Raw genomic sequence first — 27960 nt, forward strand, 5'->3', positions numbered from 1 at the left:
TGATGTTAGGCGCCCATGTCAGAGGGATAGAAAAGAAGCCTTGAAATAGAGATAGAGGGGTGTGTGTGTGTGTGTGTGTGTGTGTGTGTGTGTGTGTGTTGGGGGGAGGTGTTGAAGACCCAGTGACTGATCTTGAGAATCCTTGGAAGAAGGCACCTGTTATCTCTCTGCGTGCTCTTAGTCCACTGTGGATTCTGTCATCCAACCCATCCCTGGGGAAGTTGTCAGGAACAGAATCTTCATTTCTGGCTTAAGCCGCCCAGAGCTTGTCCTGGGAGTTTGAAATAGGGATACACTCCCTCTTTTCTTTCAGTCAGCTGAGTAGAAATGAGGTAAACCTGGAGTTTTGAGGGGATGTGCCCACATTCCTCTGCATCGTGAAGGCTTGGGAAGAGATGAAGCAAACACAGGAAGCTTAGGCCCAGAGACAAAGCAGAGACAATAGCCTCGGGGCTCCTGGACCTAATGGAGGCCTGAATTGCCCTCGGAACCACCTGTCTCATTGTTCTTTCCAGAGTCTGAGTTGGACTTTTGTTTCTTGAGTGCCCAAAGCGCAGTCTGACTTAGTTTCCCCTCTCTCTGGCTTTCCTGATTGTTGGAGCAGCTTCTGACATTTGCCTCCTTGCATCCTTCCCAGCTTTCCTCTCAGAGAGCTGCCACTGAGCATCCACCTTGTGTCTCAACAGGAGGGAGTTTGGCCTCGCTGTGAGTATTTGAATACTGGAGGGGGTGGTGAGAAGGCAGAAAAGAGACCCAGCAGAGATGTGGTATTCATGAAACCCCTCTGCTGGGAGTAGAGACCAATCCCACAGAAGCACGGCAGCTTCTGGGGTAGTGGCAATTGTGCTCAGAGAACATTCGACGTGCTCGTGGGTATGTGGTGAGTGAGGAGAAGCCGTTTTTCTCAAAACCATCTTCAGTGATTTCACTATCTTTTCTGCACCTTTTCTCCATGTCAAGAAACTTTAATGAAAATGTTAACTCTCCCTTTTGTTTTGGCAGAGAGATTCCCTGAGAAATGCTAAGAGTTAAAGGGAGCAACAAAATTGAGCAGAAATAACCGCAAACAACATTTTCCCTCACAGTTGGAGTTTGCCTTTAAAGCAGAGCAATGCCTTTCCTTTTATTTTTTACTTTTTTCCCCCCTTAGGTGGGAGGAAGGGGGATCCCAAACAGCACCCATGAGGCCAAAGAGACTGGTGATTCTTGGCTAACCAGACTTTGGTTTGCCCTGCTAGGGGTCTCCAGGGCACTTCGGCTATGCTCAGGTACCGTAGTTCCCAGGATTGAACCTGGAGCAGGGGCTTGCATGACATGTGCCCTAACCTCTATACTATCTTCCTGTTCCTACTTCATAAGAGGAAGAGCTTTGGTCTGCCTGGATTAATTTATTCCTATCTATGGCTTTGCAAGCCTTCCCTGTCTGGGCCTTGCTGCTCTTTCCATTTTCTCTTTCCAAAATGATCTGAGCTGAGTCCCCTTCTCTGAGTCAGCGTCACTGGTCACCTGTGAAGTTTCAGCTTCAGAGCCCCTACAAGGGGCCAGTGATGTGTCCCCAGGTCCCCAGGTTTCTGCGGAACTGGTCATAGCAAGTGATACTCACTGAGCTCTTTCCTCCTGCTTCTTTTTTCTCTTCTCATGGGAGGTTATGGCTCAGGGAAAGCTGAAATGGGGATACATTTAGTTGGGCTTGATAGCTCTGTGCTTTGCAGTTGTTAGAGGAGTTAAGTAATTGCTAGTCATCCTGGTACAGAAATTGCTTCCAGGGAAACACCTATCAGCTCTTGAGCTGACTTGAATAGGACATGTCACACGTTATGACATGAAGTTTTGGGGCCCAAAGCTATGTCAGGACATGAATGTGTCCTGTGGCACCCAAAATGTGGAGAAGAAATGAAGTTTGAAATGAGCAGCCAGAAACTAGTCTGTGGAAAATCCTTACAAGTTTCAGACCTCGATACAAAACGTCTTCTTAAAGACTTGGCCAAATTTGGTAAAAATTCTGAAAACAGAGGGAACTTTAATACAGAGTTAAGGAGGTTGGGAGATATTTGATCAATAATCATAATTATCAATAATGAAAATAAGTGTTGCTATTAAAAAACTGTTGTGCTTTTATTGATATGTATGGAGATTAAGAGAAGGGAGCCAATACCTTTGAGAAAAGTGCTGGAGAAGTTAGATAGTTAATGCATGGAAAGACATTTCTCTGGATGTTGCAATGTTTGGATTAATTTTCCAGCTTTCAAAATTTGTAATTGGGGAGGAATGGGGATGTAGATCAACAGGAAGGGTTTTATCTTGCTTGTGTGAGACTCTGGGTTCAATTTACAGCACCACAGAAAAATATTATGATTGGTTGTGGGCAGAGAGATAGAACAGAGATTGAGACACGTATCTTTTTTTAAAAAAATCACTTTAGAAATTTTTTTATTGAATCACCTTGAAATAGTTACAAGTTTTCATGTTTGGGTTACAATCACACAATGATCAAACACCCATCCCTTCACCAGTGCACATTCCTCACCACCAATATCCCCAGTAAACCCCCACTTTCCCACCCTCCCTCTGCCTTCATGGCAGACAATATTCCCCATAATCTCTCTCTATTTTTGGGCATTATGGTTTTCAACACAGACACTGAGGGGTTATCATTTTTGGTTCTTTATCCACTTTCTGCACACATCTCCCATTCTGGCTGGTTCCTCAAGTCGTCATTTTCTTAGTAATCCCTTCTCTATTCCAGCTGCCTTCTCCCCTTTGACCATGAGGCAGGCTTCCAGCTATGGAGCAATCTTCCTGTCCCGTGTATCTCCTATCCTTAGGAGTCAGCCTCATGTTATGTTATTTTATACTCCACAAATGAGTGCAGTCCTTCTATGTCTGTCCCTCTCTTTCTGATTCATTTCACTTAGGATGATACTCTCCATATCTATTCATTTATAAGAAAATTTCATGACTTCATCTCTCCTAACAGCTGCATAGTATTCCATTGTGTAGATGTACCAAAGTTTCTTAAATGCAGCTATTGGCTGTGACCCACTTTGAATTCTGGTTTTGAATATGGTCCCCTGAGCTTAGGTATGACCCCAAATACCGCTGGGTGTTGCATCCCCAAAGCCAAGCAAAAATTTTGTAATTGTTTTGATTTATTTTCTCATTCTAAATGTTTCTCTGTGTACCTAAATTATTTTATTCAGAAAATTATTTTTACTGAGGCATAATTTATATATAATGAAGTATACACAGCTAAGGGCGCAACTTCTGAGTTCTGACAAAACGTGCCTTTGGCTCTGTTACTGCCACTACAGTCTAGAACGCTTGCATTACCTTTCACCATTTCCTCTCCTTGACTTTGCGTTCCCCTAGGGCAATCTCCCTGCAAGCTCCCACTTTAGATAACCATTGTTCTGCTATTGAACACACAAATTTTGATTGTTATAGAACATCCTATAAATGAAATAATGTTGTACCCTTTCATATCACTTTTAGAGGGGGTGTCAGCATGATTCCTTATTTTGTATTGTATACAACTAAGGGTTTTTTTTTAAATGTACATAATAGACTCTTAGTTTGACTATGCAGGCTCTGCCTCTGCCACCAGTTTCTGAGTTCACCAGGAAATTCTCTTGGGGTAGCTTTCTTTTTTGCACCTCTGGGTTTATGTCCCACACACTCTTGTCCCTTGGCCTGAAATCTTGTTCAAATTCTCATCTCTCCTCTCCAATGCATCATTATTTTTAGAGTAGGCTTAGTTTTTTGTTGTTGTTGTTGTTCATATCTGATGGTGCTTAGGGATCACTCCTGACTGTACTCAGGGGACTGTATGTAGTGCTGGGTATCGAATATGGGTCAGCTACATGCAAGACAAGTGCCTTAACCCTGTACATCTCTCTGATCCCCTAGAGATTCTTTTATGTCAGAATTGATGCTGAATAAATATCAGAGACATAAATAGATATATTCTAGATGACCTTTAGTTTTTTTGTATTTGTTAGTCATAGAAACAAAGTAATGTAGCCCCAAAACAAGTTGGTTAAACAAACAATTGGTACATTCACAGTAAGGGAGGATTATAGCTCTCAGTTTTCATATAGCAGAAGAAATAACAATTTGAGGAAATTCTCATAAGCAGAAAAAGATAACACAAACCATTATTCAGTGTGATTCTGATTTACTTTAAAAATAGACACAGAATAAAGATGAAGTGAAGTATCATCTTTGGTTATTTATGAGTGTGGAGATGGAGCTGGATTTTTTGTGGATGGGGTTTTGGGGGGCTCATGTTTAGTTTTGATAAAATTCTTTAAAAATTATGACTTTTTTGTTTTGCTTTTTTTTAATAATCAGGAGAAATAGGAAATAAAAATTAACTAGAACTGAGGTTATTCATTTGGTTACGGCCTACTAGATTATCTCTCTTTAGACTCAGGAGTCCAAAAGTCACTTGAAATGTAAAAAAAAATGCATGTATAAGAAACATATATGGCACTCCATGTGTTTGCAGGTGGACTTTGTGTGGAAAACAAAGTCCCATCTTCAGCCAGCACATCAAACATTTGGCCCGAAGGAAAATCACAGGAATAAAAGTGAAAGCAGCTGGTGGGGGCAGGCTGGGCGAGTGTCTTTCCTTCCTTTGCAGAATGGAGCTGTGCAGTTGAGAGTTGGTGTGATGTGGAACATCACCCTCCATAGCCATGCCTTCTGCCATGCCTGTTACAGAATTCTTCTCTTACTGGCAATTCCTAAGAAACTAAGGCCAGGGGCTATCTGTAGAGGTGGGTAGGGTCTGCAGGAAGACAGCGAGAAATGGTTCATTTCATTCCATGTAAAAAGGCATGAGCCTCACCTACAGTGGGCAGGCCATGGGCAGGCCCTGGGGTTGCAAAGTCTTTGCAGTTCCTTGTGGGTTTTGGGATAACTTTTCCCAAGGAGTCCCACAGTTGTTCTTGGAGTGACCAGACATTCCACAGTTTGACCAGGGTCAGTCCTATGTCACTGTGATTCTCAGTAGAGTATTTCTTAGTGTACCCTAAGATTCTCATGGTAACAAATGAAATCAAAACTAGAATTTTTATCTCCAATGTGAACAGACTCCAGCTTTGTAAAATGAAGGGGAGGGCGTGGGAGGAGTGTCTTAAAAACAAAACAAAACAAAACAAAACAAAACAAAACAAAACAAAACCTGTTCACAGTGAAAGGTTTCTGAACAAGCACCGACCAAAAATCAATTCAAAGTTCATCAGTCACGGATCCGAGGTGTTCGTGGTGGTGCCCCCTCAGGCTGCATCCCAGACTAGAGGTCACCTTGGAAAAGTTTAGGAAACCCTGGTGTAGACCACTGCCGGGATCCTGACTGGCATGTCACTGGCTGTTCTTATTTCTAAGGAAGAGCTGGCATATTTATTATAGTTTTTGTAGTCAGGGAGGAGAGCCTGTGTTTTATCTGGACTAGTTTGATTCCTCCGCCCCTCTTGGAGAGCCTGGCAAACTACTGAGAGTATCTCGCCTGCGCGGCAAAGCCTGGGAAGCTACCTGTAATGTATTCGATATGCCAAACACAGTAACAACAAGTCTCGCAATGAAGACGTTACTGGGCCCATTAGAGCAAATTAATGAACAACAGGAGGACAGTGCTACAGTGAACAATCACATCTGATTAATAACTTAAAGAGCAGAGTTCATTGCTGCCACTTCCTGATGCTTTGCATGTAGGGAAAGCTCTGATGACTGTTAGTTCCTGGGCTCTAGTGAAAATACCATTGTCACTTGAAGTTAACATGTTCCTGATCAATTCATCCTACTCCTTCTGAGATACCTTCTCATCCTGGGTCTTCTCTCTCTCACCAGGCACCTAAACACCATGTTCCTGGTGATCCAACCTGTATATCACAATTCATTCTTGCTCACCTGTTCCCAATGAACTCCATTCATTCTTTAGTCTGGCTGCTTTTCTCTGTCCTTCAGAGCTTCTCGCAGTGCCTTCAGCAACTAGGCTATGGTACCTACTAGTCCCTAATCCCTTATTCATGGACTAATCCCAATGGACTCCTACACTTTATAGATTTCAGGCTCTCTCATAACTTGACACCTAACCATATTCAGATAACCCTGTTGGAAACCTTATCCATTTATATTTCCTTCATGATGTTTATAGGGTTATTTGGACTAGTTCTGTGGACTCAGTTAAATAGTGAGCCCATGGAAATAGGAAACAGTTTTGTTCTCTGCAGAATCTTGGGCTTAGCACTGTGCTGACAAACAGAGGGTTCTTGGGGAGCATACATAGGAAGATTGTGCTTGAATGCCTCTGTTTTTTCTGTTCCTCTGCCTTTGCTGCTGACCTGGCATTTGGCTCTTTACAGTGGTTTATACCTGGCCTCTTGTGTACACACAACTTCTTCTCTAATTTCATACACCATCCAGGAATCTCATCAATAGGACTAACTCCACCTGTCTACTCAGACCCTTCCCTGGCTCTACACTGTCCCAGTTTCCTAACTAGGGCCTTTTACTCTGGCTCTAGCTGATCCCATCTTTCTAGACTGTAGTGTTGCCTCTCATCTCTGCATCTTTCCCAGGAATACACACTCCTATTCTGTCTGAACTTGGCTGATCTTTCAGATGTCACACGATCATCATGCCCTCTGGCCTTCTCTCCTGCTAAGGGCCAGATACCTCCATGGTGTGCTCAGAACTTCTGCTTTCTTCAATCATAGAGTCATCACAGTTATTGTCTCTTCAACTATTTTGTTCACCCTTTTATCAGAATCCCTTAGAAGATTTAAGAAGAGATATTCCAATTTCTGGTAACCTCTTTATAACATAGGAGGACCCTAAAGAATGATGTGAAATGAATAGAGGGTCCTTGTTTAAAAGGGAACAAAGATGATAAAGAGGGGGAAATTTCTTGATGAGCACCAAAGTTGGTAAATGCGGAACAGACATCTCCAAACTAGGAGAGTGTAGCACTGCTGAAGGCTAAATTGTGTTCTGCACTCCATTCTTGTGCTGAAATTCTAAGCCCTCTCCCACAGTACTACAAAATGCATCTGTATTTGTAGATGATTAAGGTAAAATAAGGTTTCTGGGTAGACCTTAAGCAAACATATTGCTGACCTTCCACAGAGAAAGTTCAACATGTGTGCAGCTAGATGGGGGACCATGTGAAGACACAGGGAAAAGACAACCATCAGCAAGTCAAGGAGAGAGGCATCATCAGAACCCAATTTTGCAGACACCTTGACCCCTAAATTGGTCCTTCACAAAAACCATAAAATCAATTTCTATGGTTGAAGCTACTTATTCTATGATTGTTACAGCAGCCCTAGACAATGAATACATTAACCTAAGAACTTTGCCCCTCTAAAATGCCATATCTTAATTGTCAATAGCAATACTATCCAATAGAACTATATTGAATGACATAGCTAATTTCAAAATTTTAGTAGCAATATCAAAAAAGTTCAAATAAAAAGAGGTGAAATGGGCGTCAAATAAAAAGTTCAAATAAAAAGAGGTGAGATGGTTTGCTCCCTAGCCATGAATGGGAAGGATCAGATTCAGAATGTTCTTGTGCCTTCCAAAGAAGCTCTCCTGATCTCATTACCTTGACTACATTATCTGCTGACTCGCTTTGGAGATACAGAGACAGTGACACACTGCTCTCTCTCTCACCCCAAAACTTTCGCTGCAGATGGCATCTAGTATGTCTCTTGGGTGATTGTTGCTGCCAAAGTCTGAACCAAATATTCTGGTGTACGTCTGGTCATATTGGCCCATTTTCTACTGCTCATTCCTCCAAGGGAGGTGACTTTTTCCTTAACCCTAGCCTCCCCTTTCTACTCATGCCTCTCCTTGATCAGGCTTCTTGCATAGGATTTCTGAGATTCTGATCATGTTGGGACCAGAGAGTATCCCTTCTGGGGGGTGGGAGGGGGGGGAACTCAGTAACTGTAAAACGCCAATTCAGAACACTGGGTGGTTCCCCTTAGACCTATGAGCTACCCCAGCACTTTTTGGTAGGGCAGACAGGAACATGCCAGGGCTGAGCGGTTGGGAGTGTGGTCTTGGGGATCAGACAGATCTGCTTTTTAATTTTGCTCTAGCAGGATTAAATAGCCAGTTGCTTACTCTATGATTGTGGATGCTACTTCCCCCCTCTGCACACTGAATCTGTAAAATAAGGATGATAGCAGTAGTGTGAAGGCACAATTGCACTTTGTAATACAGTTCTGACATACTTTACAGTGCTTTCATACTATAGGCTGCAGAGCATATTGCCACGTATGTAAAAATTTCTCAGTCAATGAGAATCATGCATCCATCCAAATCAGGCACCTTGAGGCTATTTCATCATTATTTGATCCTTAAGTTGCAAATAACAGAAGCTAGAATAACCCACTTATATTACCTTAAGTCGCAATGATTGGAGGATTGATTACAAGGATCCAGGACTGTTTTAAAAGATTTAGCCTGTCTCCAAGGAAGACCTGGGACTAGCTGAAATATTCTGCAAAGGAAGCATTTTCTTTCTGTTTCTCATCTCTGCTTCAGTGCTTTGCTTCTTCCCTTCTTTCTGTAGGCTGTCATTCTCTGCTCGCTGACCACCTGTTGGGTGATCTCAAGGGCCCTTCCAGTGCTTGACCTAGAGAGTGCTAGAATTTTATATTCCTGAGAGACAGATAGCATTGTCCACATGCACATTAGATGGTGGCTTTTGTTTCAATCAATTGTAACCAAGAAGGAGCGACAAATAGTATAAGAATGACTTTTAATAAAAAAAAAGCATCTATCTGGAAGAAGTGGAGTTGACAAGATAAAATAAATAAATTAGCATGTCTTGGTGAACGGGCTGGAGCAACAGCACAGTGGGTAGGGTGTTAGCCTTGCAAGCAGCGAACATGGCCAACCCAAGTTCGATTCCTCCACTTCTCTTGGAGAGCCCGGCAAGCTACCCAGAGTATCTCACCCACTCGGCAAAGCCTGGCAAGCTCCCTGTGACGTATTCCATATGCCAAACACAGTAACAAGTCCCACAATGTTACTGGGCCCGCTCAAGCAAATCGATGAACAATGGGGTGACTGTGACGGTGACCGTCTTGGTGAACAAGTGATCACATCTTGGCCAACAGGGCGAACAGAGAAACATTTAGCAAAGAATGGTCCAAACTACAATTTTGACTCTGGTGACACAGAGAAAGAAGAACTGAAGTGGAACTTTGGGAAATCTACATCAACAGCAAGAATTGAGAGGTTCAAGTGATGGATTATATAGAAACCACTGAGCATGTATTGTAGTTACTGCTCTCAACTTCCATTCATTCATTCTCTCTTTTTTGAATGCACGAGGGACACAGCAATGAACTTGCTCTCATACAACTTAAACTACTAGTTCCTTCTGTTGGTATGTTTTGAAGGAACAAATAAACCAAATGTTCATGGAACCCCATGCCATCTCACTTTTCTTTCTTGAAAGTAGCATGTGAGAAAAAAATATCCAAATATCAGGATCTGAAGAAGGTAGAGGTCATTTTCATTTTATTCCAACCAATAATGTGAATTTTTGCATTGATTCATCTCCTAATTTTTTTTTGCACCCAGCAGTTTTAATTCCATATAGAAAATGCCAGGAAGGAGGTAAGGCAGTGTGATATTGTGATTTATAAAAAGAAATATGCATCTGGTCCTTATCCAAGTTTCTGGCATAGATCTCCTGAAGCCTGTTGAATTTTCTGGGTAACATATAGAAATGTTTTGATACTCATAATAAAACCCTTTTAATACCTGAGTTTTTGTTAGTGAGTTTGGAAAACCCCCAGGTGATCTAAGAATGGGGGTTGTTGTCAGGAACACAAACACTATGGTGAGATATCTGAAGCTTCCAATTCCAACCCCTGACCTCTGGGGAGAGGAAAGAGGTTAGAGATTTAACCGGACACCACTGACCAGTGTTTAGTTGATGAAGCCTCCATAAAATACAAAAAAGTTGAGTTTGAAGAGTTTCCTGGTAAGTGGATATATGAAGGTGCTGGAAACATGGTCTATTCCTAGTGACACAGAAACTCCAACTCACACATGTACTTCTCTCATCTACATATTCCTGAAATATGTCCTTACTATGTAAAATAAAATAAAAACACAGTAAAATGTTTCCCAAGTTGTATGAAAGAAACTGAGCCTAATAGAAGGGGTTGTGTAAACCCCTGATCTATCTTTGGTAGAACAGAGCACAATTTACCACCTGGACTAGCAATTAGTATCTGACGTTTTGTTATGTTGTGTTGTGTTTGTGTTTGTGTGTTATAAGGGAGGTGGAGCAGTCTTTTAGTAATGAACCTTTAATTTTTTATGGGATCTGATGCTCTATTCATATAGACAGTGTTAGGATTGAGTTGAATTGTAGGATCCAGTAGATGTTTGAGAACTACTTAGTAGAATGGTATGTGTGCATGCACAAACACACACATTCATAAAAAACAGACAAATACACTGAAAGGAATCAACGATGCTTAAGTTACTATGTCAGTTAGTCTTGATGAATTTGGTTAAGATTCTGGCATAAAGAATGCTAGACTTAAGTAGGTTCTCTATTCTTAAGGAATTCTACTTGTCAGTGCTATAAACATCAGTGGCAGAATCCTCCAGGTTTTTGATCATTATGATTTAAAATATATTTATGTTCAATTTTTCATTTATTTTATCTGGTCTTGAACTTGTGCCATCAGACCAAATGTGACCACTAAATAATTGTTTATAGGTAACCTCTGTTTGGGGAGTTCAGTTCAACCCCAGTCAATTTATTCATTCAAAGAACCTACTAATCCATATTAATTGAGCATCATTTAAGCCCTAGGCTTTGTTCTGTGTTCTGGGTAAACCATGATGCTCAATACAAGCCAAAATACATCTTCATGGAGCTTACATTATGTTGAGGAGCTCACATTTTTGTGACTTTGACACATCAGGAACTTGGAAAAAAACTGGGATGTAGAAGTCAATGAGTATGTACTAAGTTTCTTAAATGAACTTGCTACTTGAACGGAACTTCCAAAAGATTGTGGCTATTGAGTATCCTCAGGAATAAGTCTACTTAGGGTATCTTACTTGTGATCTTTAACATAAACTTTTCAAATCACTTAGTCAGCAGTTAAATGCACAGATACATAAATACTGTATCTGTATGCAGAAATGCTTCTTTATTTTCTTCTTTTACTTCTCTCTCTCCTCTTCATTCTTGTTTTTGGGCAATATATGGCAGTTCTTGGGGGATATTTCTGGTTCTGTGCTTGGGGGTTTGCTCCTAGTGGTGCTTTGGGGGAGACCATGAGATGTCTAAGTCTTGTAAGCAAACCATACTTTCATCCCTGTTAACTCTATCTTCCTGGCCCAAGCTTCTTTCTTAATAGACATGTTTGCCAAGTTTTGATTTGATGATAGTTGAGGCACATGAGCCTGAAGGAACCCAGAAGGCTCAGACGGACTGTTATTCCAAGGATTTAAAAAAACAAAACAAAACAAAACTTTGAAAGAACCAGAATGTAGCTGACTTGGGAAGCCTAAAGCCATAGCTACCATTGCTTTTAATCCTCATTAATGAATGCCATTGAGGACATGATCACTTGGTTGCCATTTAAACTGTGAGCACACTACTTCCCCCAATAGAACAATCAACGTGGGTTATTACTGGAGCAGAGTGTCCACAGATGGAAGGCAAACAAGAAGCACTCCATGGGGAGAGCACCGGACACCGGCTGCTTCCTCCACCACAGACAGCAGTCATCTATGGAGCAAAGCTTTGTAGGTTTAAAAGAAATCAGCTGGACAGCTTCCAGTTCAAATGGCATCTGGCTTGCTATAACTGCCCCAGCACAGCCTTGCTTGCCTCCCAATTAACCTCTCTAATGAAGATGTAGAAACAGCCTGGCCCCGGCCCCATAAAAGTGGAGACACTCTTTCCCTTACTCCTCTTTGAATAGGCTTAGAGACATAGCATCTGCAGCAATTAAAACACTGCATAGCCACTTGTCAGGTTTGTGAGTATTGCTTTTAAGTCAGTCATGTCTTGCTATCCTCTATATAGTTTTTAGATATTGTGACTTATTTTTAAATAGAAGGTAGACAAAAAATAATGACAAGGTTGAAAGTTGGGTTTATCATACACTGCTCCTGGAAGAGTAGACAGAAGGAAAAGTTTTGTAGATGACAATAGAAGCAAAGGGTGATTGGGATGCTTGCAGAGAGAGATTTTCATGTTTTCTGTGGCTTTGAATGTGAGATAATCAGGCAGTGAAAGTCAAAGAAGGTTCTACTTCAGTTTATCAGAACAGGTTTATAAGAAAAACTGAGAACCATCCAAATATTATTTTATTTTTTACTTTTGGTATGTATTTTTATGTGTGTCTCTGTGTGTGTGGGTTACCCTATAAATGTAAGCGTGTTTAAACATTTGAAAATCCAACTGTGTAATCCACTACATTTACAGAATTAAGAAGAACATATCAAGGGCTAAGATATTTGACTAAGAAGAACATCTATTCATGATTAAAAATTCAGCAAACTTGAAATAAGTGGATCATTTTTCAATCTGATGAACTATTTAAGAAGATATAGCAATATCACATATACTGGATGGTACTGGTTAATAAGTCTGTGGCACTGTAGTACTGTCCTCCCATTGTTCTTCGATTTGCTCCAGCGGACCCAGTAACATCTCCATTGTGAGACTTGTTGTCACTGTGTTTGGCATATTGAATATGTGACGGGTAGCTTGCCAGGTTATACTGTGCAGGTGTGATACTCTCAGTAGCTTTGCCGGGCTCTCTGAGGGGGGCGGAGGAATCAACCCGGCTCTGCCGGCCGGCTGCATGCTACCGAGAGTATCTCGCCTGTACAGCAAAGCCTGGCAAGCTACCCATGATGTATTTAATATGCCAAACACAGTAACAACAAGTCTCAAGAAATGGAGACGTTACTGGGCCCACTCGAGCAAATCGATGAACAACGGGAGGACAGTGTGTTTTTACAGTGGATTGATAGTTTATTTTTGAAATTTCAAGTACTTCACTTTTGATTATGGCATTTACCTCAATACAGCATTGTGAAAGTTGGAACTGCCTATATTGAAACTAGAATAATGTTTAGTGTAAATATTTGAATGATCTTCAGATGAAGAAAAACCACAAAAGCAATGGAATAACCCCCCAAAATTTATTCTTTTTTCAAATAGAGAATTTCTATGCCTTCAAAACAGTATGAGCAGAAACTAAAATAAAAATGGCAAAATGAAAAAATATTTGCTGCAGATAAACATCCCTTCCCTCACCTTCCCTCCCCTCCCTTCCCTTCCCTCCCCTCCCCTCTTGTTTCCTTTCTTCTCTTCTCATTTCTTCTCTTTTCTTTCTTTCCTTCTTTCTTTCTTGCTTTCTTTCTTCATTGCTTGCTTGCTTTTGCTTGCTTTCTTGCTTGCTTTCTTGCTTCCCTCCCCTCCCTCCTCCCCTCTCCTCTCCTCCCCTCCCCTCCTCTCCCCTCCCCTTCTTGTTTCCTTTCTTCCCTTCTCATTTCTTTTCTCTTTCTTTCTTTCTTTCTTTCTTTCTTTCTTTCTTTCTTTCTTTCTTTCTTTCTTTCCTTCCTTCCTTCCTTCCTTCCTTCCTTCCTTCCTTCCTTCCTTCCTTCCTTCCTTTATCTTTCTCTTGCTTGTTTTCTTTCTTTCTCTTGCTTGTTTTCTTTCTTGCTTGTTTTCTTTCTTTCTTTCTTTCTTTCTTTCTTTTGGGTCACACCTTGTGGTGCTAAGGGATCACTCCTGGTAGGGTTCCGGAGACCGTATGGGGGTGCTGGGGATCAAACCCTGGTTGGCCATGTGCAAGGTAAGCATCTTACCCAATTCCCTATCTCTGTGGTCAATGGTATTTCATTTTAATGATAATGTTTATCTATTAAGTTGGCAGGTAGGCACATAAGAGTTTGTTATATACATATCTTTTACGATGTTCAAGAAGTCTGAAAGATTTCTGCACACAAAAGAGAAATTGCACAAAACCTTAAATATAGTTTCTCTCTTCAGTTAATTTGGTTATAGATGATTTATAGTTTTTAATGCTTTTTTCTTAATTTTCTAAAAAATAGAGCAATCACAATTATGCTCAAGTCATAGATTTAAACTGGTGTTTGTTTCAGCACTTGGAGTAGTGTATGGACACAGAAGCTATGCAACAGACTACATGGGCCCAAGCAACATGTAATCTTTTGAGATTTATTTCTTTCAGACACTCTAATGCTTTCAATCTTTTTTTTTTTTAGAGGGGGGAATGGGTTGGGCCAAACTGCTGTGCTCAGGGTTTACTCCTGGCTTTGTACTCAGAGACCACATATGGTTCTGGGGATTGAAGTTGTATTAGCCATGTGTAAATCAAGTGGTTTACCCACTGTACTATCTCTCTGACCCTACCCTAGTGTTTCCCATGTTGTATTCTGAATTGGGATTTGCATCTTTATATGGCTGATTCATATTCTATTGTATGAATATGGTACTGCACTCAGTTAATACAATATCAGTTGAAGTTTTGAAGTTTCCACTTTTTTGAGTATTACTAATAATTATGGTCTAAATAATTATGGTCTAAAGATTTTTAAACTTTTGGGAGGTGGCTATATTTATTCATTTTCTCTTGGTTATATATCCAGGTATAGAATTGCTGGGTCAGGGCAATTCTATGTTTAAGAGTTAGGAGAATTTTCAAGCTGTTTTTAAACGATTGAATGATCACACCATTTTTTATAATATTATATGCAGTGATGGAGGCCACAGACCCAACACTAAGGTGCTGTGTTATTCTCTGATTTTTGTTGAAATTTTAATAATCTTAACAGATGTGAAGTAATGTTTTATTATGGTTTTGCTTTGCACTTCTAAAATGACTAAACAGTATTGAACACTTTTTCATGTGCTTTTTGGTCATTTTTATTTCATCTTTGAAGAAAGGACTATATAGATTCTTTGCCCATTTATAAAAAGTTTATTTTTTTGGTTATTTGGTTCTTATTGGGTTGTAAGAGTGTTTCATATGTTCTAGTCTTTTATCTATATGGTTTAGCACAGCGGGTAGGGCGTTCGCCTTACAAGCGGCCAACATGGTCGACCCGAGTTCGATTCCTCCGCCCCTCTCGGAGAGCCCGGCAAGCTACCGAGAGTATTCGATATGCCAGACACAGTAACAACAAAGTCTCCAATGGAGACGTTACTGGGCCCGCTCGAGCAAATCGACGATCAACGGGAGGGCCTTTACCTTTAGTTTATAAATACTTTCTCTTATATGGGTGGCATGCGGAACTTTGTGACCTTTGACTCTGGGCTCAATGGGACTGGGAGCAGAGATCCTCTTCCTGCTTCCCCCAGTCTCCCCCAGCGACCCAGGGAGACACCCATAAGCCACTTCCTGCAGTCTCCAGATAATCTACTTATCAGCCACTCTCCAGAACTCTCCAGGCTGCTTCTCATGGAAGGGAGCAAAAAAATGAGGCTCCCACGATCATGACATTGGACTCTGCGCCAGGCTGTTTCCACTCGGTTTGCCCCAGAGTGGGGCGGGTGAGAGCCCTCCCAGCCCCAAAGGTCCCATCCTCAGCAGCTGACCTCTGCTGCCACACTCCAGGCCACTTTCTGGACAGCACCTCCGCAAAGCAGCCATGTGACACATCATAAGACACTTCCTACCTATTTTCCATAATTATCACACCATATTTGATGGGGTTCAGACAGTAGGCAACAAATCATAGAGAGAAATATATGTATATAATATATATATATATATATATATATATATATATATATATATATATATGCCTCTTGGAGAGTCTGGCAAGCTACCGAGAGTATCCCGCCAGCATGGGCAGAGCCTGACAAGCTCCCTGTGGTGTATTTGATATGCCAAAACCAGTAACGATAACAGTTCTCATTCCTCTGACCCTGAAAGAGTCTCCAATTGTTGGGAAAGACAAGTAAGGAAATCTCAGGGCGGGGAGGAATAGAGATGTTACTGGCGCTCACTTGAGTAAATAGACCGAACAATGGGATGGCAGTGATAGTATTATAGTGATGGTTGGCAATCTTTCTACTTTTTTGATAGAGTCTTTTTGTGGGCTGGGGGGAACACCTGGCTGAGTTCAGGACTTACTCCTTGCTCTGTACTCAGGGACCATTTCTGGCACTGCTCAGGGGACCATATGAAGTGCTGGGGATCAAATCTAGGCGGCCACATGCAAGGCAACTACCCAACTTTCTGTGCTATTTATATGGTCCCAAATGTCTTTTTCTTAAGGGGTGTCAGTAGGTTTGGCCAACATTTAGTAGTTCTCAGTGCTTACTCCTAGCTCTGTGCTCAGGGATCACTTCTGGCAGGACATGGGGAGACCAACCCTTTGTGGTCACTTAATCACTTAACTTCCCGTTAGTCGTCGATTTGCTCGAGTGGGTGCCAGTAACGTCTCCATTTGTCCCTGTCGCGTGCTAGTGTAGCCCAATGGCATCTGTTTGCTCTGGGAACATGAAGAGCCTCAAACCGATCATTCATGATCTTCACGAAGAAGTCTGACCATCTGGTAGGTGGGCGGCCATGCAGTCTTTTGACATCCCGTGGAATCCAGTCAGTCACAGCTCTAGTCCAGCGGTCATCTTTAAATCTCATTACGTGACCAGCCCATCTGATTTTTGACACCTTGGCAAATGAGACAGCGTCCCTGATTCTTGATCGTCGACGGATGTCGGAACTCCAGATTTTTTCTCTCATTTGAGTGAAACGTGATATTCCAAGCATAGCTCTTTCTATTCTTCTTTGGGAGACCTGAATAGCGTTCTTATCCTGTTTGCATAGGGCCCAGGTCTCTGAGGCATATGTTAATGCAGGAAGAGCAGTGGAATCAAAGAGATGTGCCCGGAGCCGGAGGTTCTTCGTCCTCTTAGCTATTTCTTCGACTTTCTTGAAGGCGTTTCAAGCTGCTCTCTTCCTCCTGCGCAGCTCGGGTGCCAGGTCATTTGTCATGTTGACTTCTCGACCTAGGTACACATAGCTGTTGCATTCGGAGATGGTCGTTCCGTTGAGAGCGAATGGAGCATCAGGAACGAGGCTGTTTCTCATAAACATTGTCTTTGTAAGATTCAGCTGTAGTCCTACCTTTCCACACTCACGGTCAAAGTCGGCCAGCATTTGTGCCGCTTGGCTGATGTTTGGTGTTATTAAAACAATGTCATCAGCAAAGTGGAGGTGGTGTAATTGCCGACCATCTATCTTCACTCCCATTCCTTCCCATTCCAGTCGTTGCATGATGTTCTTGAGGGTGGCACTGAAGAGTTTCGGTGAAATGGTATCACCCTGCCGAACCCCTCTCTTGACATCAATGATCACTTCTTTGTAGAATGGTGAGATCCTGGTAGTGAATCCGCAATACAGTTCACGGAGGATCCTGATGTATTGGGCTTGAATGCCCTGATTGGCTAGGGCTTCAATGACCGCTTCCGTCTCAACAGAATCAAAGGCCTTCTTTAAATCAATGAATGTTTAACAGAGCGGCATCTTGAACCCTTTGTGGTACCAGGGATTAAATCCAAGTTGACTGCATGCAAGGTAAATGCCCCACTTGCTGTATACTATTTCTCTGGTCCATGATAGTGTCTTTTGTAGCTAAAGAATTTCTAATTTTGATTAAGCCTTATTAATATATTTATTCTTTTGTTGCTTGTAATTTTGGTGTTATTTCTAAGGTTCTATTGCTATATCCAAGGGAATAAAGGTTGAATACTCTACTTTCTTTTATTAGTTTTGAAATTCTCTTAGACATTATATTGGCTTTTATTTATCTTGAGTTAATTTTCATACGTGGTGTGAAGTGAGGAAATGTCTTCATACAAACTTGCAGCTGTGAAGTTGTTTCAGCATCACTCTTGATTAAATAATTCTTCCTCTATTAATAGTAATGAATATTCTTGTAAAATATCAGTTGACTGTGTACATGAGTTTATTTTTATGTGCTCAGTTCTAGACCGTTGGTTTATATGCCTATCTTGTGCCAATATCATACTACTTTTATTACTACTGTTTTGTAATAAAATTTGAAATTGGGAAGTGTAAGTCTACCAACTTGGTTCCTTTTTAATTTGCTTGTTCAAAGATTCTTGCAATTACCTATAAGTTTTGGAATGAGTTTGTCAAGTTTTATAATAAAATAAGCTGGAATTCTGATAGTATTGCTTCATATCTATAGGTCAATATGAAGAATATTGCCATTTGAACAATATAAAGTCTTCTGATTCATGAAGATCGTCTGTTTCCCCACTTTAATATCTTCCTTCATTTCTTCAATTTTTTTTAGCGTTTTCAGAGATGTGTTTTGCATGTATTTTGTTAAACTTATCTTTAAATTTTTCTCTTTTAGGTGCTATTATAAATTGAACTGTTTTCTTAAGTTTACTCTTGGATTATTTGTTTCAAGCATACAGCTATATGATTAATTTTTTTATATATTGATCTTGTTTTTTTACAATCAAGTTTTAATAGTGTTTAAGTGGATTTTTAGGATTTTTGACAAGTAATATTTTTGTCATCTAAGAATGTAGTTTTACTTATTACTTTCAGTGTGATTATCTTTTTATTTTGTGAGGGGAGAGATTTGACCACATTTTGTAGTGCTCAGGGCATATGTCTGGTTCTGTGTTCAGGGATCACTACCAGTGGTGCTTGGGGAATAAAACTAGGGTCTGCGGCATGCAATGCAAGTGTGCTATCTTTCCATCACTCCAATTTGGATATCATAATTTCTTTTTCTTTCATAATTACCCTGGATAAACCTTCCAGTAAATATTGAATAGAAGTGACAAGAGTGGATATTCTTGTTTTGTTCCTAATCCTAGGGGGAATAGCATTTAGTCTTTTATCATTAAGTTTGATTTTATCTCTGAATTTCTCATAGATATCCTTTATCAGATTAAAGCAGTTTCTTTCAATTATTAGTTTGTTTTTTTTTTAAATCATGATGTGTTGAATTTTATAAAATTCTTTTTCTGCCTTTCTCAGGATGATCATTGTGGTGTTTACTTTTTTATTCTGTTAATATTGTATATTACATTCTCTGACTTATTGATTTTCAAGTGTTATCCCACACATGCATGTAAGATGTTCTTGTGCTAATAGGCACATTCAGAAATAAAATTGAACCCACTGTTTGGTACAGGCTGCCCATCCTGTTTCGGAGGAGGGCGGTCTTACCCTAGTCTCTGCCAACCCTGCCCAGTCCCCTTTTCAGTGCCCATACAATGCACCAGTCAAGTCCAAACTTACACCTTCAGCCAGGTAGACGTGTTTCAGGTTAATTAGGGGCCTCAGCCAATTTACTTCATAGGCTATAATTACAGGCACCTAAGACCTGCAATTTCTGTTTTAATTAAAATAAACAATGTGGAGGGACTGACATCACACCAGGGCAACTGGTGTGCAAGGCATTGGTAATTACACCAAAGCGGAGCCTTTTGCTGTGAAGAAGCCTGTCGGGACCCATGGCACAGCACTGGGCCTGGCCATCTGGGCAAATGCTAATTACCTGCCGCCAAGCACAGTGCAAACCAGACAGGTCGGTTGGTGGTGGTGATGACATTAGAACATGCTTCCTTCAGAGTGGAACTGAGCAGTGACCTTTGATGTGTGTGTGTGTGTGTGTGTGTGCGCGCGCGTGCGCGCGTGCACTCTGTCTATTTACATTGGTGATGTCTAAGTAGGTTTACCTACAGCACATTTCCGTGTAATCATGGCCTGAGATTAAAACATTATTATGGTAAATCTGGTTTTAGGAATCCTCTTGGACTGGGTGAAAGGGTGCAAATAGGACAGGGGTTAAGGTACATTCGTTGCATGCAGCTGACCCTGGCACCACATTTCCCTGAGCGTCACTGGCTGTGGCCCAGGAGGCCCGCTAAGGTGGCTCAAGTAATACCTAGCATCACAGGATCTGAGCAGGTCTGCATCCTTGGTCCTTTGCATTGAGTTGAAGGTCTGGTTGAGAATCCCTGATGGGATCCTCAAGCTTCCTGAGGGCTGCATGGGAGATTCCCGCCCCTCCGCCTAACTCCCATCCAATAGAAATTCTCTTGGGAAGGGAGTTATTCTTGTGCTGGGAAATAATAGTTCACCAGGAGAGGGTTAGACATATCTTAACTGCCCAACCTAAAAAACCAACAGGAAATGGCCTGGGAATATAGTTCAGAGACCATAGGTTCCAAACCCTGCATGGGGTGGGGGTGGGGTTGGGAGGTGGAATGATAGAAATTTGGCAGAGGAGATGGAGCAGGGACAGGGCAATGGTAAGCAAGTGTTGGGAGCAGGCTGACTGGGAACAGGAGGTGAAAGTGTGAGTAGGTGGCAAATGAGAGATGCTCATGGGATAGAGCGGCTGATGGATGGACTCTTATGTCCAAACAAGGGTTTTCATGCTTAATTGAAAAATCTGGTGTATCATATCCACTCCCACTGATATTACAAAGCTTCACAGATTCACTAGCAAATACCGATGCTTTGTAGAAGTGAGGTTCTTGTTTGGTTGTATTCTTAGTTTTGGGAGAAGATTGAAAATGACTTAGGGTGGGGGGGGGGGTCATGCATAAAATGGGGAAGTTAGGGGAACAGGTTGGGGGATGGAGAAGGGATCAGAGCAGTTTGTCTCTGGGACTTTGCATCCCTCTAAGGTGGGAAGTTGGAATTTTTACAAGCTAGAAGAGATTCCCACTTCCACCCCAGTCCCCTGATTATTTTAGAGAAGAAATGGTATCATGAACCTTTTCTACATGGACCTCTCCAGAGTTCTTAATGCCTTCCCACTAACACTAATGTTTTTTCAGTGGCACTTGGAGAGCTCCAACAACTAATCTTAGTACTCCAAATGTTAGCTTTTAAAAGCATCTTTGCTGAGGTGATCAAATTAAGGATGTTGAAATAGAGAGATTGGTTATTTCCATGGTGGGCATTAAATACTTTTGTTGGCATTGGGGAAGAGGGAGGGAGAGAGTAGTCTGGCCACACACACCAAGGGAGCAAGAACAACAGGAGACAGGAGGGGTTGGGCTGAGTGAAGAGGCTGAAATCACTGTGTGCTGTGGACTCCGGGAACTTGGCAGTGCCAGACTGGAGTCTTCACTTGGTCTCTCGAGGGGTCCTAGCTCCATAGGTATCTTTAGAACTGTCCAGAGAAACTGCTGGGGACAGTTGTTGGTCTCTTGAATGGCAAGGAAATCATTATTATGGTTGACATCTCTCTGTTTGGGTGGTGAAACAAACGGCAAGCCAGAACCTGTGCCCAGCTTTCTCTGGCCACCTGACATCCCTCTGAATCTTTGTCTCCTCCCTGGCTCACCAGTACACACTCACCATGCCCTGGCCACACCTCTTTGTGTTTTCTCTTGTCCTTCAAGGTAGTCACAGATCAGCTTCTGTGAGTGGGCAGGATCAGGCCCCTGCCCAGCCTCTGTCATGGGCTGACACAGCTGCTGCCTGTACAATATCTCTGGCTCAGCTTCCTATTGGGGTAGACTGGGAAATATCAGCTACCTCACCTAGAAATAAAAGCTGGTTTTAGTTAGGGTGGAACCCGGCCAGTCTGTGCTTTGTACATGCGGCACGACCTTTATGTAATCATGGAACCTCTCTGGACCTCAGTTCTCTCCTATGTTAAATGGAACTTAGGATGTATTCTTCAGGGTGGTTGAGGCTTTGAACAAGAGCCGTGAAGATTAAGTGAGATAATGCACAAAACTACACTTTGGGCATATAAGAGATGCTGCTCTGTGAATCTACCTGCACTGTTGTTATTATTGGTCACCATTGTTGTTGCTTTTATTGTCATTATTAACACTATCAGATCATGAAGGCAGCTGCTCTGGGTTTAAATCTAATTTCTAAAATCTGTCAGACAAGTGACAGCACTGTGCCTCAGTTTCTTACAATAAAAAATGACTGCTCTTTTGGAAGTTTCTTCCTCCCACCCTTGTTCAGAGTCTCAGACTCTCTGGCTGGATGATTCTAATATTAGGAAACTAGACACAAGCTCTGTTCCTTTGAACCTCAGTTTCCTCATCCTCCAATGAGTGGGGCAAGTATAATGACTTACTCCCAGAGCCACTGAGAGGATAAAAGAGACCATAAATAGGAATTGTCTGGCAAGGACCCCAGCTTGCAGGAAGCTTCGAGCCGTGCCTGCGGTCAGCCAACAGGTCTCCCAGCTGTGACTGCTGACAGAAGGGTGCTGGGAAGGTGAGCTCTGGAGCAAGCACTAGAGGGTCCTTCTAGATCTGGGCTTTGATAGCATTTCAGTCCAGACTATCTCAAAGGTAGTTCCTTTGGACTTTTGGTAGTTTTCTAAGCCTATTTTGTATGCAATTCTTCATCAAGTCACCTGTAAATACTGGTCCTTTACAGAATTTCTTCCTTTGCCATTGGTTCTTTTTCACGAGAGGTTTCTTTGACTTGGTGTATTCAGGTGCCACTTGTTCTGGTTGTTTTCAAAACATCTGCTGCCCTGAAGTTTTGCTTTGACTCTATCAAACTTTCCAACTTGTTGCTGAAAATCTATGCTTGGTCGTGACAGAGGATGTTCTCACACCCAGGACTTCTCCGTAAATCTGCTGCCTCCTTGTTTTTCTTTGTTTCAGGAATTATTTCCAAGCAATTTCCTATTAAGAAATTTGCACAATGCCTTGTACTTTCCCTTGCCTTTTCTTTCTTCTTTACCTACCCTATACTCTTTCATTTACCTTCTGACTTCTACCCTGGAGATAGACACTCCTTTTGTATTTCCTCCAAATGGCAATAGACACTGGGGAAGGTCATGGACAGCCTGACCAAACCATGGTACTCTTCCAGTGTGGGAGTTTTCCTTGTTTGCACTCATCACGTGATGACCGTTTTCACTCTCATTTCAATGGCTTTTGTATTCAACATATAGTCTGGTCAATGTCTGGTCAGTGCCCTTGTGTGGTAACTCAGCCACCCTAGGGACTAATTTGGCTTCATCTCCTAGAAGTCCTGGAAGCCTCTGAATCACAGCTTCTCATGTATGGCGAGTCCATGCATGGATGCCTCATAACTCAGAGTCTCAGTGGTGTGTGTGTGTGTGTGTGTGTGTGTGTGTGTGTGTGTGTGTGTAGAAAAACCTTATTGGCAATTTCAGTGAGGGCTTTCACATTTCTCCTTCACTGGACCAGAAATATTACCCCCCAGGTTCAATGTTCCCCCAGGTTCTGCAGCTCTCTGGACTGAGACGAGTCACTCAGGCAGCACCTGTGGTTTCAAAGACGGGAGAGCTTTGTTTCCTTTTCCCTCTCATCTCTCTCACACTCTCACTGGGGCCCAAAGCTCACTACCCTCCCCTCAACCTGATGCAATCAGATTTGACAGAAGTGTAGTGAGCTGTGAGAGAAAGGGTGGAGAGAGGAATTAGGGGTGAACATGTCATCTAGTGAGCCTGGGCCGTCACTCTTTAAAAGACGATGAATAATTGTTTCAGGTCCAAAGTCTTGATGACAGGGTGTGATCTCACTGCAGAGTTGGAGAGCAGGGAGATTGTTGAGAGAAGCGTTCCTGGTGCTCATAGGGGAATCTGAGGTAACGTAGAGCCACACAAGGCTTTTCATTCTTCTAGAGGGACTGTTTTCAAACAGTCTCACTGGTCAGCCATCTCTCCCCATCCACCCCATTCATGTTTCCCATTGACTTGGATGGTAAAGGTATTGGGAAGTTCAGTTCCACCCTGAATAGAATTGAGAGTTTTCCTTGTTTACTCAGATCCCAGGACACTGTGTGATCTTTGTGCCTCTCAGGTTTCAATCTCAGCATGTACCTTTTCCCCAGTTCAGCTTCTGCTTCAGTTTCCTGTCCAATTTTCTGTTCACTGCAAGGCCTATGAGAAAATCTGTTCCATCCAGCTGGGTTTCTAATATTCTCCTAAGCCCTCCTAGAATGGCTGTCCTTCAAGGTAGAGGCATCTCCTCTGCTCATTCCTATGACCTTGATTCTCCCAGGGGTGAACTTCAAAGAACACCTCTGGAAATCACAACACTAGAACAACGTCAGTTACCACCACCTACTGAGTGAAGATACATAATGGCACAGAGTTAGTTTGTCTGTGCTTTGGACATAGTTGCCTTACTGGCTGAGCCTGCCCGGTTCTAATCCGGGATCATTTATTAGCAATGGAACCTGGACCACATTATCTTATATCCTTCCATGAATAATGTTAGTGTATTTGTGAGAGGGCTGTTGAGAAGATTATATGAGATGATGCATATAAAGGATTTAGTGCGTGTTCTATAAGATATAGGAGTAATAATAAGCCAACTTTCATTATTTGCTTGTTAAAAAATAATTTCATTAAGAACTAAGATACAATGATCATATCATAAATACATTCATTTTAAGTCCAAAGACTTTTGACAAGTGTGTCCCTTGGCCACTCTATCAATAGAGCACATCCCTATCACCCCGCAAGTCATCTCCTGCCTCTCCTAGCCACCCCCATCTCCTCTCTATGGTTCCAGGAAGTCTTCTGATAGGCATTGTAGCACTTTAGAATAAATGTGTCTTTCCTAGAACTTGCAAATGAAATAATAGATCATTTATTATTCTGTGTTGAATGTCAGTTTGTTCAATAAGATGTGCTTAGAGAACTGGAGAGATAGTAGAGAGGGTAGATTGCTTGCCTTGCATGCAAACAACCTGAGTTTGATCCCTGGCACCACATACTACATCCTGACCACTGCTTGCAGTTATCCTTATGCACAGAGCCAGGAGTAGGCAATAAGCACAGTCAGGTATGGCCCCCAAATAAAAACAAACAAAAAATATGTTCTTGAATTTGGGCGGCATGTTTCAATACTTGTTTCCTTTGTATTTCTGAATAGGATTCTGTTGAGATTCATAGTAGGATTCACAGAGTGCCCCAAGGTTTCATGTTTGTTTACAATCTAATGGGAACTTAAATAATTTTTAGTTTTTGGTTACTATGAGTGAAGTTCTACACATTTGCACACAAGTGTCTGTACAGATGTAAAGTTTCATTTTTTCCCCCTGGAAAAATCTTACTTCCCCAAGAAGTAAGATTTCTGGGCTGCATGTTAACTTTCAAAAAAACCATGTGATCGCTTTCTAAATGATGGTCCTATGTTACCTTCCCATTAGGAGTTTGAGTTCCAGATGTTCCAAGTCATTGTCAACATTTGGTATTACCAGTCTTTTGATTTTTAGTACTTGGCTTGTTGTATTAGCTCATTTAATTTTTAACATGCATGCCTTCCCTGGCAATGAATGATATTTTAATGTGCATAATGTCTGTACATCTTCTCTTGTGAAGAGTTCTACCCATTTAAAAATTTTGGCTATTTGCTTAATATCAAGTTATAAGGGATTTTCCTAAGTGAATTTTTTTTTTAAAGAAGTATCTGCCAGTGGTGCCTAGGTGCTCCTGTCAATATTCAACAGTTATCTCAGTGGTGTAATATTTGGGGGGCAGTAGTGCTACCTCAGGAGGTACTTGAGGACCATGTAAAGCCAGAGAGTAAACTTAAGGTCTTGCACATGCAAGGCATGTACTCAGTCACTTGAGCTATCTCTCCAACCTGTAAGAGTTTACAAAAAATTTATATTCAGTTAGTTTTTACACATATGTGTTATGAATATTTTTCCTATCAGTTTTGTCACATTTCAAAAAAGAAACAACTTAAACTTTTTATGAAGCCCAATATATCAATTTTAGAAAATAGATTGTTTAAAGTTTTATGTGAGAAATATTTGCCTATTCTAATGTTGCAAAGATTCTTTTTTTCTTACAGAGCTTTGAATTTTAGATTTTATAGTTAAGTCTATGATCAATGCTTGAGTTAATTTTACATGTGGTGTGAGGCAAAGTCCAATATTCTTTTTATTTATTTATTGTTTCTGCATATGCTTGTCCAATTATTCTAGCACCACTTGTGGGAAAGAATACTATTTTTCACTTGAACATATTTGTTAAAAACTGACTATAATAACAAAATTCATGCTATATTAAAATATATTTTAAAATGTAATGCAATTATAAAACATTATATATGAATTCCATATATACTGTTATGGACTATCTGTGTGTTCGCTGCTCTCTATGCCTGCCCTAATATTACACTTTTTGGATCACTTGAGCTTTAGAGTAAATCTTCAAATCAGCAAGTGCATTTTGGTGAAATTATTTGCATTTTTTATATTATTTTCCTTCTAGATTCAATACTCACAACTGCATATGGTCCATTGAGCCCTGCCAGGAGTGATTTCTGAACACAGAGACAAGAGTAAGCCCTGTCACAAGTAAGTGTGCTTCTCCCTCATAAAAACAAAATTTAGAATGTTTTAAAACTTCTCATCCTCATTTTTTTGGTGGAGGGCATACTCCACAAAAATTCTCAGTCCTTACTACTGATTCTCAGCAATTCTCAGTCCTTACTACTGATTCTGAATTTAAGGATCACTCCTGGTGACCTTGGAACCATATGTAGTGATGGGAATTGAACCCAGGTTGCTTGTGTATAAGGCAACTCGTCAAGTCACTGTACTATTTCTTATATAAAAATAATCCCTTTCTGATTTCTTATATAAAAAAGGACAAACCTGCTAAGATTTGGATTGGAATAGCACTGAAATAATAAATAAGCTAGGTGTAATTTTTTTTTTCTTTTTGGATCACACCTGGTGATGCACAGGGGTTACTCCTGGTTCTGCACTCAGGAATTACTCCTGGCAGTGCTCTAGGGACCATATGGAATTCTGGGAATCAAACCTGAGGTGGCCATGTGCAAGGCAAATACCCTACCCACTGTGCTATTGCTCCAGTCCCTAGGTGTAAATTTAAATTTAAAAAATTTCTTATGAATGCTTTGTACATCCTATTTATTTGTTCTTTACTTTCTCAGTACTGATTTGCAGCTTTGACTGTACAATTCTTTATCTATTTTTATAAGTTTGTCCCCAAGTAATTAATGGATTAGAAATGCATCCTTAAGTATTTTGTAAGTGGCATATTGAATTCAGTTGTCCATTCTTCGTGTGGTTTATGGAGATGCGCGTGATTTCTTTACTTGAGCTGTCTATGCTGTGATTTTACTGTGATACGTTTCACTGAGATTTTCCCAGATTCCTGAGGTCATTATTCATTCTTCATCTCGATCACAAGGGTAAATGTGAGTTTACCTTCATCAGAACACTGTTGTAAAAAATAAATAAGATAATCAATCTAAAGGTTGTACCCCAGCTCCTGACTCACTTTACTGATGGTGCCATCTTTATTTGATACAGGAAGCATCAATCCCCACTGCTAGAAGTAGGGTTAGATTTTTCCCTGGGGAGGCAAGGTGGCCAGAAATGTATAAGGCAGGATGAACATGGAGGCTTTTGGGCTGCTGGTCATATTTCTTCCTGAATAAAATATCTGTTATACCTATAAGATTAGTTTGCAAACACTAGTGAACAAGGAATTTACAAAAAATTCATTTTTCTTTATTCCACTCCAATAACAAGTATGTTAGGGAAATAGCACATATTTTGAGCTCTTTCCTCTTACCTGACCCTTTACATGGCATGAATTATTTTGGAGAAAATGCTTTTACCTTCCAACCACACTGAGGTTCCGATAGATGCAGTCTCTTAGTCAGGTACCTAGGGTGAAGAAGGCACTGTGGAGATTGGAGTCCCTCCAGTTCCTGCGCCCTCTACCACACCTAACCTGGTGCTAGAGTTTGGCAGGAAAGTAGGTTAAAAACCCTTAGTTCCAAGGGAGTGCTGCTAGGCAGGACAGGGTAGTTCTAGACAGAGTGGGTAGTAGCTGAGTGAAGGGCAATAGGACAGGGTCCCATGGGGACCTGGAAGACCCAGCTGGACCAGCTGGGTTCCCTCACGGCCCACCCAC

The sequence above is a fragment of the Sorex fumeus genome, unplaced genomic scaffold, assembly GCF_029834395.1.
Source record: "Sorex fumeus unplaced genomic scaffold, SorFum_2.1 ptg000044l, whole genome shotgun sequence".
In the NCBI taxonomy this organism is placed as follows: Eukaryota; Metazoa; Chordata; class Mammalia; order Eulipotyphla; family Soricidae; genus Sorex; species Sorex fumeus.